At 40.2% G+C, this 13,286-nt stretch overlaps 1 pseudogene; it reads left to right on the top strand.

The window, feature by feature from the left end:
- Positions 1-1,288: 1,288 nt before the first annotated feature.
- On the top strand, positions 1,289-2,147 carry LOC147896032 (heat shock protein 83 pseudogene; annotated as a pseudogene).
- Positions 2,148-13,286: the final 11,139 nt, after the last annotated feature.

A 13,286-nucleotide genomic window follows, 5' to 3' on the forward strand; every position in this document is an offset into this window, starting at 1 on the left:
AAAGAGATGAGAAAAAGGTAAAATTTTCTTACATGTCAAGCTTTTATTAAAAGGTGAGTTAGTGAACATGTGGCACAATATTGGCCCACCAATGCCTTTCATGTTGGGTATTTAGATGCCCCACCAAGCATTTTTTTTCCTTATTATTCATATTATCCCCATATGGTTATTGATTCTAGAACACATACATTGTAGCTATCCTACCCATAAGTTAGAGCACATAGATGAACATCCAGACATAGATGGCATAGCTCTTCTCCTGACTAACTCCATATGCATCACAACACAACACTCATTATGGCTAAAGGAAAGTTTTCCCTTTCTAAGCGCTCATGAATCCACATGTCACAATCCCTTAGACACTGATCTTCATGAAGATCTAATAGTGGAAATCATGTGGATCTTTTGCTTTATTTTTTGGCAAGATCCACATACAATAATGACTACAGTCGGTTTTGCTGAGCGATTGATTCCTACAATTCATTAAAATCTAGAGTGCAATTGAAAGGGGAGGAGAAAACTTGGAGGTAGGCGGTTTGCTATGGTGCCTTTATCTTTTTGACTCTTGCTATGGGTATGGATATGGATATGGAAAGCTTCTTGGATATGGAGTCCCTTCTTACTTCTTCTGATCCACATCGTTACCTCCACCATTTGCACCATGCTCTCTTATTACTTCTAGCACATTAGCGGTGGGCTCTAAGTTTCTCATGGACCTATTGGTTTCTTGCTCCTTTGTGCATGACCTATGGCTAGGGCTTTACAAAACAAATAGAGCCCTAGAGTCATGGGAACCAGTGGACCTAAGGACAGCTTGAAAAAATTGTTGGCTTTTTCGCCCGTTGGACAACAGGCCAATGGAAAATCCATCTAAGTTCAAATGTCATGGGAAGGTTGCACCTGCTATTTTTCTTCATGACTAAGCTTCTCTATTCATGGAGCCAAATGAGATCAACAATTTCCCAAAGGAAGCTCTCCAAAATAGAGACCACCTAATAGTTTTAAGGTTTGAGCAAGAGGTTGATAAATTTATGTGGAATCTAAATGTATTACTTTGACTCTCAGCCACTTCCATCATTGAGTGGAATAATAGTATAACCTTCAATCTTTAGTGGTTGACTCTAATAAACTAGAAGGTACACAGTTGATTGCTAAGAAGATGCAAGATTCCAAGCGTACAGTTAGTAGCTAATATCCTTGTGGACATTCCTCTACAACAGAAGACTATGTACTGAAGCACAACATAGAGTAGAAGTCAAGAATAGACTCTCAAAAGGTTCAAGATTGAATGAAATCCCAAGCTAGTAGTTCTTTCATCATGACAAGGGATTTTGGGGAGCTACTCGATCAGAGCACAAAAATTACACTTTTTCTAGAATATCTTGAAGACCAAAAGATGAAGCATTATTTCGAGAAACATTCAGAGTTTGTTAGCTACCCGATCTCTCTTTGGGCTGAGAAGGCAACGGAGAAAGACGTAGATGACAATGAAGAGAAAGAGGAGAAAAAGGAGGAGAAAGGTGAAGTAGACAAGATTGATAAGGAGAAAGAGGGAGTAGAGAAGAAAAAGGGAAAGGTGAAAAAAGTATCTCATGAATGGAGAAAGTCTTGTGAACAAGTAGAAATCCTTTTGCATGAGGAATGTCAACAAGGATGAATAAAGTGCCTTCTATAAAATCTTGACAAATGGTTGGGAGGAGCATCTTTTTGTGAAACTCGAGCTCTAGCCTATACTGTATATTCCTAAGTAGGCTCCTTTCAATATTTTTGATGCAACGAAGCAGATGAACATTATTAAGTTATACATCTAGAGGGTATTTATCATGGAAAAGTATGAGGAATTGATTCCTAAATATCTTGGTTTTGTGAAAGGTGTGGTATACTTTGATGATCTACCTGTAGAAAAAATTTGAAGGTTATTAGAAACAACCTTGTCAAGAAGTGCCTTGAAATGTTCATCGAGATTTTAGAAAACAAAGATGATTGCAACAATTTTATGACCTTTTGCAAAGAACATAAAACTTAGTATTCATAAAGGCAATAAAAACATAGCAAAGCTAGCTAATCTACTCTAATACCACTCAACTCAGAGTGGTCATGGATACTTCTCCATTGCTCTTGATTTTGATGAAACATTTAATGCATAGTTCATAAACCTGGAACAAGCTAGATCTTGGAACTAACCTTAGTCTTTGTGGTGTTAACAATCGAGGCAAGAAGGTCTATTAGTGAGGGAGTAAGCTACCGAGGTGGAGAGGGATGCAAGCTTGGAAAAGTCAAATTTTTCATGACTATGCCACCTCGAGGAAAAGGTGAGTTGCTTCTTATGATTCCTTCTAGTTTGAAGTCGAGGAACTTTTAATAGACATCCAAGTTGTTTTTGAAGATGTGTTATGGAACTTAGGTTAACAGATCAGCAAGCTTGATACTCTGCCCATCCGTTGGTATTGTGACATGAAGTTGGGGGTAATAAACTTCACGCACCTCTTCACTTCCTACTGCTTTTGAATCGAGTGATAGAGATATTCATCACTGGGAAAGGGACATTAAAAAGAAGATTTTATACCAAGAGAGCACACCATACTATCCTCCCTTAGATGACAATAAAGATGGGAACATCCCAACTGATGTTGTACTCAAGCATAGGGAGAAGGAAAGGATCAGTGGAGGCCATAATCTCAGCAAGCCGGTCTGTGCCAAAGAGAAGAGTGATATGTTGTTGAAAGAAGATATTGTGGCTCAACATGACATGAACTGATATATATCGAGGAGTTTGAAGGGGATGATTAGGTCAGATGGGTAGGTTTCGGGGAAACATTGCACCTCCTTCATAGATACCTTCACAATTACCTCAAAACACTCTCCAAAATATCATAAGACACAAAGATCCATAACTTTCAGTAGAGACATGATATAAAATATTCAAATACATATCAAGATGCGCTTGAAATGGGCTTCACTCTGATATAAGTTTTGTAAGAAATAGAGAAGCGATCGGAAAGATATGGGCAGTTTATTGGACGGGGGTAAAAACTATCTAAAAAAGAAACAGTCACACATAGAGAGTCATAGATTTTTGGTTTGATATTTAATACAATAACTGAAAAAATAAGATGATGCTCCTTGAAGAGAGCTTTGTGTTGATATAAGTTTCATCCAAATCGGACCATCGAGCAAAAAGTTATGAGCAAAATACTGACAGGGGGTCAAACTATTATGAAAAACACCTACTCCTTCTACTGGTGCTGACTTGGGAGAATACTACCTCCATGCTTAGACTTCATCAATTATCCAAGTCCCATTGAGGTCACCTAAGATAGAAGGAAGAGCTCCCTTTGTGGCTTGGGAAATAGATAAACCATGTATGCACAATGAGCGGCTGAATAGACAACACTTTTGAGCACTTTGGAAGTGAAAACAATGGAAAAAGGAAAGAGACACTCAAGAGAGAGAACCTGAAGTGACCTTCATTACCAATAGAGTGATACTCCACTCCAATGCAACTCAAAATACTACAAACACAAGGGAGAAGAAGAGGTTTCATACGTACAAGGAGCGTACAAGAGGGAGCGGAAGCTCTAAGACTACTCATAGAGAGAGAATGAACTAGATGGACTCAAGAGTCTACATAAGAGAATATCTACAAGAGGGAGAGAAGGCTCATGGAAGAGGCTTGAGGAGACTAGAGCTATAGCAACATGAGGCCTAATGGTGGAAGAGATGATGAAAAAGGGAGAGGAGGGCTCCTTTTATAGAGATTTTGTCACCCTCCTTCACCCATTTACAATTGCTGCCTATAGATTCCTTTCCCCATCAATCTGTCACCATCCATGTCCTTTTTGGCTACTCTTTCCATGTGTCCCATCAAAAGCTGCTCAAGGCTCTTAAAATATTGAGAAAGTCAAGAGTCTCCCCACATGGAGCCCAAAGGGACCCTCTTTTTTCCATATGTCCACATCCTCCTCTTTCCAAATAGGAATTCTAGAAGGATTCCTCTTGACTCCACACTCCTCCACATGCCTTCCAAACATAGAAGAGAACAATACCAATGTCGAAAAAAAAATATCAATTTTTGGCGTCACATCTTTTCCCCCCCAACAGATCCTCTCTAGTGATAGAGAGGGTCTGCTGGCCCTCAAGGTGGTCGAGCATAGAAGAATTTAAGGCGATACTCATTGGTGCATCCGGGTATCACCATGCCATCAACATCCTCAAGTTGATAGGTTCCATTCGTGAACCTATTTTTAACTCGATATGGCCCCTCCTATCGGCTGATAAACTTTTTGTCTACCCACTTGTCTAGATGGCTATCAAATCTCATGACCAAATCTCCTTTTGCAATATCTTTCTTCTTGCATAATTTGGTGTCAAAACGGGCCTTGTGCCTTTTTTGAGAAGCTTCCAAGTTTTGTAAGGCCTGTAATCTGCATTCATCCAAGGCTTCTAGCTGTACCAAGCATTGAGCATAGGCATCCTCTTGTCCTTCTATTCTTCCAATAGCAATGCGAAGACTATGTATCTCCAATTCAATGGGCAAAATGACTTCCATTCCATACACTAGTTGGAATGGTGTAAACCCAATAGCTAGCTTGTGTGTGGTTCTGTAAGCCCATAAAACTTCTACCAAGTGCCTATCCCAATGCCTTTTCTTGGTGTCTACAAGCTTTCCCATTGAATTGCACAACAATCCATTTGTTTTCTCAGCCAAGCCATTACATTGGGGATAGTATGTCGTGGACATGCTATGATTTATCTTTAGCTTATGCACCACATCTTCAATTAGTTCATTTCTAAAAGAGGTTCCTCCATTAGTGAGAATTTCCAAAGGACAACCAAAGCATGAACAAATTTGATCAAAGAGAAATTTTGCAACTGTGCTTGCCTTGCTATTGACTATGGCCTTGGCCTCTGCCCACTAAGTCGCATAATCTATGGCCACCAATAAATAATGCTTGCCCTGAGATGAGCGAGGGAGTGGTCCCACAAATTCCAACCCCCACCTCTCAAATGGTCCATATGTTGGAAGAGGCTTCAAGGGCCCAGGAATCAACTTTTGGCATACTTTAGGCTGGCGAACTAGATATGTTAATATAGACTAAGAGGTAAGGAAGAAAAATGGTCGAGGTAATAAATAGGAGCAAAACTTTCTGACTGAAACACCAAAGAGAGAGCTTGCTGCTCCATTTCTTCATACCTTATTTCCACCTCTTAAGCTATCAGCTGGCATAATAGATGGGTTGCATTCTACTGCCTCTCCTTTTTGTACCAATATAGCACCAACTGAATGCAAAAATACACTTGGATTTATATAAAAGCTTTCCTCCTCCTCCTGCCTCCTCTTTCTTCTCTCTTCAATCATTGCATTGTATACATCCGGAGGGATTGGGAGCTTTGTTTTGGAATTCAATCGGTCTTCCAGTCTGCATTGTTCTTTCCATGTCGGTGATCGTGGGGCTATGGGAAATATGACGGTAGGAAGTAATGTACTAGTATGAGAGAGTACTGGTGGTATTGAGAAAATGAAGGTATTTGCATATATATAGGGGTATATTTATTTTGTGCATCATTATTAGTTAGACCCCCCCCCCCTCTTCCCCCTTTACCCCCCCTCAACCCCTCCTCCCCCCCCCCTATTTGTCATCGTCTCCTCAAGGGTTAATCTCACAAAATTTTAGTGTACCATGTGCATTGTAAAGAAGTGATTCATTAAAACATTGGGGTTTTTCATTCAACTTTAGGAAATTTTTACATAAAGAGGAGGGTGTTTGTTTTGGGGAAAAAAACTTATTTAAGGGGTTTTTGAAATTCCCCTCGAGAGTCCCGTGAGGTTGCTCCCCCAACCTTTTCTCATCGCCCACCCTTGTTGGATCCACAAGTACAAAATTTAACGCTTGTTTTTTTTTAAAAGAGCCAATTAATCAAATGTCCACAAGAAATATTGAAGTGCAATTTTAATTAACATCAAAGTATATTTGGTTTAGCGATCCAACACTTTCCCACACGACTTTTGGTTGCTATCCAACTTCTATGTTTTTGGGAAGCTTGTGAAGATATCCATGAATGCCTTCTTTTACTCATTTGAGTTTAGTGAACTGCTTGGGCTAACTCCGTTTGCAAAGCTTTATTCCTTGCATAGGAGGACCCGACTATACACCATGATAGAACCACTCAAACATCTCATGAAGAGCATTACTTCCATTAATCCCCCCTCCATGTTGCGTACTCTTGAAATAAGCACCTCGAGCTCTATAATGAGACTTTTCCATCCCTTGGGCACTCCAAGCATTCAAGGAACCATATTGGCAAAGAAACCATGGACCATGAGCATAAAGAATGTGCTGCATACATAGAAAAAACATGAGGTAAACAAGAATAAATTGATTGCAATTAAAATTTTGAAAATAGCAAAGACCAAACACACCATGTAGTGAGTAATGTGTGATTCACCCCATCCATATACCATGGCTTCAATGAACTCTTTCGCAATGACTTTATATAGTTGCACATCATCGTCATCTATGGAAGGCTTCCTCAAGATCTTTACCAGAGTATCCAATTCTTTCCAACCACGTATTCTCAAGGTTCTAACGTGAGGATCAACTTCCAAATTAGTCGTGCAATGTGACATAACTTTTTCCAATAATTCCAATGTAGATTTAATCGATGTTTTCCATGATTGGACAAAAACTTTCATGCCTTAGAGCCTCCCATGAACACTTTATTTGGAACATTTCCTAATTTTCCTGACAATTGTGCATCTTTGATTAACTTTACATTCCCCCCATGTAGACCCATGCTCAAGAGTAAAGCTTCGACCCTTGCTATACATGATGCCACTCTCTATTCTCTTTATGAGTCCAAGTTAATCTATCTTGGAACCTAATTGACTTGAGATACATGTCATGAGCACTCTCTTCATCATGTTTCCACATAGGTTCCATCCACCTTAGAGCACTCCATAGATCCTGAGGCACGCATGTTTTGTCATGGTATCAGAGCATAGGTTAAGCTCTCCTAGTTTAGCTCATTAGTAGTTCACTAGGATTGCTTCCATTCCTAGATTAGTTGTAGGCATGTCTTAGGAGCTCATGTTTTTCTCCTAGGTTAGTTTTAGTTTTAGATTAAGAACAAGTTTCCGTCCCTTGAGAGAGAAATTTTCCGTCCATCCATTTCATGAGAGATTATTGAGTTGAGTTTCATTCAGATTTTGAGAGATTTTTTGCTGAGAGGAAGAAGATATTTCCATTCATGCCTCAAAGATTTGGTGAGAGTATGATTCATAAAGAATCCTTATGAGTCTTCTTGTGTTTGAGAGAGAAAGAGCATCTACAACTCTATCTACAGCCAGTCAAGGCAATGCTTCTTCTACCTCGAATCTAAGGCAGAGCTGCCATAGCCTAATCAGCAACTCTTCCAAGCCATACGAGCTTCCCTCCTATTGCATCAACACAGCAGAAGCCAACAACTCTCTCCTCACAAGCTCCAAGCTTCTATGCCTTCAACAGAAGTTGCTGCACCCAACGAGCAAATGGCTCCTTCAATCTGCCTCTACGTCCAGACTTGGCGACTCAGTAAATACAGCCTCCAACTACTAGGAGTCACCTCCTACAGCAGACTCAAGCCGCCATATCAGCAGCTCTTACAGCGACTCGGATTCAATGGCGACCTCAACAACGTGCAAGCCACAAATAAAGCGGCCCGAATGCCCATTATCTGCCAACACCTCTCCAGCGAGCCAATGAAGCAAGCTCCTGAGGCATAGCCTAAGGCTAGCAAAAGCAGCAGCGGCTCCAGTGACAGAGATGAAACGCGACAACTCTCAAGCTCCAACGCTCAGCTTCAAGGGCGGCTTGGACCTCTCCATCAAAGAGGGAGACTCAGACACGACCAAAGCCACTCAGAGGCGACTTCCAAAACACCTCCAAAGCTTGTCTCCAATGAGCATGTTCTCCGAGCGACAAGCTGCAGCCCAAAGTAATCCTACGAACTACCTTTTGAACGCGGTGATAAAGAACCAGATCTGCAAGATGTTACGAGCTAGGCATCAAGCGGAGAAGGAAGGTGCGAAAGCAGAGAGGGCAGCTCCTTCCAACAACCACGGATTTTAGGTAGTAGCAGAGATCGTGCGCCATCATCTCCTTTGCGAGCCGTCGTCGCTGCAATTCTCTGCGTCTCTAAAGTTTTTCTTGCTAAGGTTCCACTGAATGACACGTGTCAGATAATAACTAACCAGGATAAGTTAGATGCACCCTTGGTTAAGTTTGAAATCAGTATGGTTAAGTTAACCTTGGGTAAAGTTTATGGTTAGTTGGACCATGGTTAGTAAATGTAACCTTGGGTTTAGCCAAGTTGGGTTCAAAGGTCACCACAGTGCCTTCTAAGCACAGCCTCTTGTTAAGCACAGTTTGGAATTCAGCATGTGAATCCCTGTGCCACATCATCAAAGGCCCCTCTTCTTCACAAAAGCTTCAACAAGCCATAACTTGCAATCCAGGAAGAATTTGCACACGCTCCAAAAAGGAAAAGTGATCGTCTTTTCGAGCTCTACGCGCCTGTCAGATCAGAATCATTGTATGCAATTAGACACTGCCAATATTGAAAGAAATCAATTGGTAAGACCTTTGCAACAAATGGAAAAGCAAAGCATGAATGCACACATTATTGTCATAAGCATGCCAAAAGCACAAGTGCATGAGATGACCATAGCAGGAAGCATGGCATCCACACATAAAGCATCAAGGCACATGAAAGAACAAAGCATCATGCATCAAGCAAAGAAGCAAACGAGTCGTCATCAAGCCATGAGCCAAAAGGTGACATCAATGGAATGTATTGAAAAGCAAAAACCTTGCCAACCTTGCCTATTATGTTTTGTAATCAAACCTGACCACCTGAGAGTAGCTATGAAAGCACCCAGGGGAGGTATTGACATGTAAAAACCACACTTGACCACCTTAAGTAGCATGCATGCACTAAGGGGAGGTGATGGAATGTAACTCACATCTGACCACCTTGCAGTAGCCAAAGAATTATGGCACCAAGGGGAGGTGTTGAGAGATATGGTGCCATGAGCACATGTAGAGCAAAGGTATGAGCAAAGGGTAAGCTGCCACATGGCATGGAGGAGATATCCCACATGTGAGCAAGCAAATGGATGTAAGTACCCTCACCTATAAAAGGGAGGTTCATTTGAAGGAATATCAATCAAGCACTTTGCACTATCTCAAGATTCTCTTTATGAGTCCAAGTTAATCTATCTTGGAACCTAATTGACTTGAGATACATGTCATGAGCACTCTCTTCATCATGTTTCAACATAGGTTCCATCCACCTTAGAGCACTCCATAGATCCTGAGGCACGCATGTTTTGTCATAGAGTCCACCAACACTCCATAAGTCGACATGCTTTGTTCCTTGTTGTCATAATTGATCTAGTGTATCTTTGCTGCCGGCAACCTTGTGGCCATAGCATTGACGAGTTGTGGCATACTCTGGTGCAACTTCGATGTGCAAGGTGCTTTTTTGTGGCTTGTTGGTGCGATCTTCCAATGGAGCCATGAGAGGGATTTAGAAATAATTCCTTAGATCACTTCAAAGAATAGAATAGCATCAATGGAAATAAGTTTGGGACAATGGAAAGATATAATAGGATCAATGGAAGCAAGTTTGGGACAAAATGATGAGAAGAAATTGGATTTGGGAGTTGCAAAGTGCTTGCGATAGAAGGAGTATGAATGTGGGATTGGAAGATGATTATGGTGAGAAAGATTAGGATTTAGATGTTGAAAAGTGATTTGCATGCATAGGCATGGTTTGGGGGAAAGTTTTGAGGAGTTTTGGGCACTTTTGAAAATTTTCAAATCTTTGGGCTAGGGTGTACCCACGAGATACTTTTTGGGAATGTGGACCACCTAAAGTTTGTTAAGAGAGTTAAATTTTTGAGAGTGGGGGGGGCCTCCAACTGGGAGAGGGAGGTGCACTTTTGGGGACCACCAAGGACCTAGGGAGATGTACTTTTTCGTCCCATATGGGGTGATGGGACCCTTTGTAGGCCTTATTAGTTCTTAATCCATTTTGCTAATCCACTCATTATGAGGCCCTTTTTGAGTCCAAATTCCCCTAATGTAAGCATTTTTCCTTGTTTTCCACCAGCTCTCATGCACGAGGGTCAAAACGTATGCATCAAGGACCCTCATTTAAACATGAAAATCTTAGATGGGCATGGTACTTTGCATGGTTCTTAATCTCATACATTCTAAGGCTTGTGAAAATTTCCATGCCCATTGTAAATCATTTGCATGGTTGTGGTCACACTCTTCTTCATTTTTCACCACCTATCATGCACAAGGTCCAAAAACACACATTGGGTTACCTCATTCAAACATGCGAGTTTTTGAGTGGCACAATACTATGCACAAGCATTAGCCTCAACTACTTTAAGACCCTCACAAATCTCCATCACCATTGGATATCAATTTCATGATCAAGGATGCATTTTCCTTGTTTTCCACCACTCGTCATGCACGAAGATCCAAAACATACATTGTGGAGCCTCATTCAAACATGCAAGTATATGATGAGATTGGTACTTTGCACACACCTTAATATCATATAATTTATGTCCCATGCAAAGTACATTTCCATTAAATATCATTTGCATAGGGGGTGCATCATTCTCCCCACCTACCATTGCATGAGGGTCAAAAAACATGCATTGGGGTGCCTCATTCAAATGTGTGTCTTTGATGCCACATGATACTTTGAATAGGACTTAATCTCATCCACTGTAAGGATGAAAACTTGTTGTCCATTTCCTCCTACAACAATTCCACATTACATATATTAGAAGGCCAACAAAACACATTATAGTTGAAGACCAGCAAAACATTGTTCAAGCCTTGTGGTTGTTATTTTTATAGCATTTTCAGATTCTATTCCTTCCTCTCTTGTAATGTTGATGGATCTTTGGCATTTATCATGTTCCATATGAGAGGTAGAATTCTCATCTTATTATTTTTATAGAGTAGAACCTTTGGCATCGTACAAATAGACATTAGGAAGCAAAGCCATATTCTATGCAAAGTACCATGCCCATCGGATAATGGATGCATTTTTTCTTGTTTTCCACCACTCGTAATGTATGAGGGTCCAAAAACATGCATCAGAGAGAATCATTTGAATCTAAGAGTATCTGATGGGAATGTGAAGAATTCCTGATCCTTAATCTCAGCCAATTTAAGACCCATGCAAAGTATCATGCCCATCAAATATCATTTGCATGGTCGGGGGCATATTTTTCTTGGTCTTCTAGCACCTGTCTTGCATGAGGGTCAAAAAACATGCTTCAAGGAGGCTCATTTAAATGCATGATACTTTGATATACATGATAATTTTCATATAACTCAATCATGTTCACTTTAGGGCCTATGCGAAATGCCATGCCGATCGGATATAGTTTGCATGGTTGAGGATGTATTTTTCTTTTTTTGACCACTTGTCATGCTCAAGAGTAAAAAATGCACATCAAGGAGACTTGTTCAAATGTGTGAGTCTTTGATGGGCATGGTGCTTTTCAAGGGACTTAAAGGCTCTTGAAAAGTTACATTCCCATGGTATATTAGTCGAGGATGTATTTTCTTTTGTTTTCCACCACCTATCATGCACGAGGGTCAATAAATATGCATCAAGGTATCTCATTCGAATGTGCAAGTATTTTATAGCTAAGCAATTTTTTTATCTTTAACCTCATCCTCTATAAGGCCTATGCAAAGTTACATTCCCATCAGTATCAATTTTAATCTATTACTACTTGTCATGCATGAAGGTCAAAAAACACGCATCAAGGTATCTCATTTGATTGTGCAAGCCTCTAATGAATACGGTATTTTTCATGCATCTTATTTTCATCTACCTCAAGAACCATACAAATTATTGTGCCCATTGGATATCGTTTGCATGGTCATGGATGCTTTATTATTTGTTTTCACCACCCATCACGAGGATTTAAAAACACACATCGGGGAGCCTGATTCAAATGAGAGAGCCTTTGATGTGGTAACCATAATTTTCATGAGACTTGATTTCATTTAATTCAAGGTTATTATAAAGTACCTTGCCCTTTGGATATCATTCGTGCATGCTTGGGGATGCATTTTTCTTCATTTTCCACTACCCATTATGCACAACCATAAAAAAACAGACATCGAGGTGCCTCATTCAAAGTTGCAAACATTGAATGGGAATAGTACTTTGAACAAGACTTATACTCATCCAATTTAAGGCCCATTCAAATTATTGTATCCATTACATATCATTTGCATGGTCAACTGATGCATTTTTCTTTATTTCTAACCATTTGTTATGCACGATTGCCAAAAACATGGCAAAAAACATGCATTAGGGTTCCTCATTCAAACTTGCAAGTGTCCCATCCACCTCAATTGGCCAAAACTATCATATCTCCACCCAATGAATCTTGTAATTGAGCTCTATCATGAACAATAAATTTTGCCCTAACTGCCAAAGTTGAAATCTATTTCCATAGTGGAACTCCATCGGAGCAGTATAGTAAACTGTAGACTCTTGAATCATGGATGTCAAAAAAAAATCATTGTCAATGCACTTGCAATCCCATCATACTTTGATTGTGTCACTCTAACTTTCTAGAATCTCAATGTCTTTTTAAATTTCCTAGTACCTCGAATCCCATTGTTGGAACTTTCCACAAAGAGTTGTCAGAGTAGACTCCATGGATCTGACTTGGTCTAATCAAAACTTCACAAGCCCAAATGTCTTCCCAATCCTTCAACACAAAGTTTCCAGACACTCACAAGAGTATACCACCCTAATAACAATTGCTAGAATTCAAAGGATTTAGAATGCACATAGTAGCTTACAAACTTGCCTCAGCCCCACAATAGGGAAAGGCATGCACAAGTGACTCTCAAAACATGAATCAAGCACACACAAGACAAGAGAGCCGCAATAGCCAATTCCCTCATTGTATTGCATGTAAACACATCTATATAGGGAGAAACACACCTGCATGCCACAATTGCACACTCTTTGGCATCCCACATACACACCCTTTGGCACCACCTCCCATACACATGGCACTCACGGTGGACTGTGCAAATCCACAATGCACATGAGTTTCTATGCCATATGTGCACATGCAAAGGAGTACAATAATTTTGGGCATAGCCATGGCAAAGAACCATGAGGCAATTTGGTAATTAAAAATATAGATTTTAAGGTTGCTTCATTTAACTTTAACCTATCATGTG

Source organism: Dipteris shenzhenensis, chromosome 12, assembly GCF_047967505.1.
Source record: "Dipteris shenzhenensis isolate YYH24624 ecotype China chromosome 12, Dip_SZ_1.0, whole genome shotgun sequence".
In the NCBI taxonomy this organism is placed as follows: Eukaryota; Viridiplantae; Streptophyta; class Polypodiopsida; order Gleicheniales; family Dipteridaceae; genus Dipteris; species Dipteris shenzhenensis.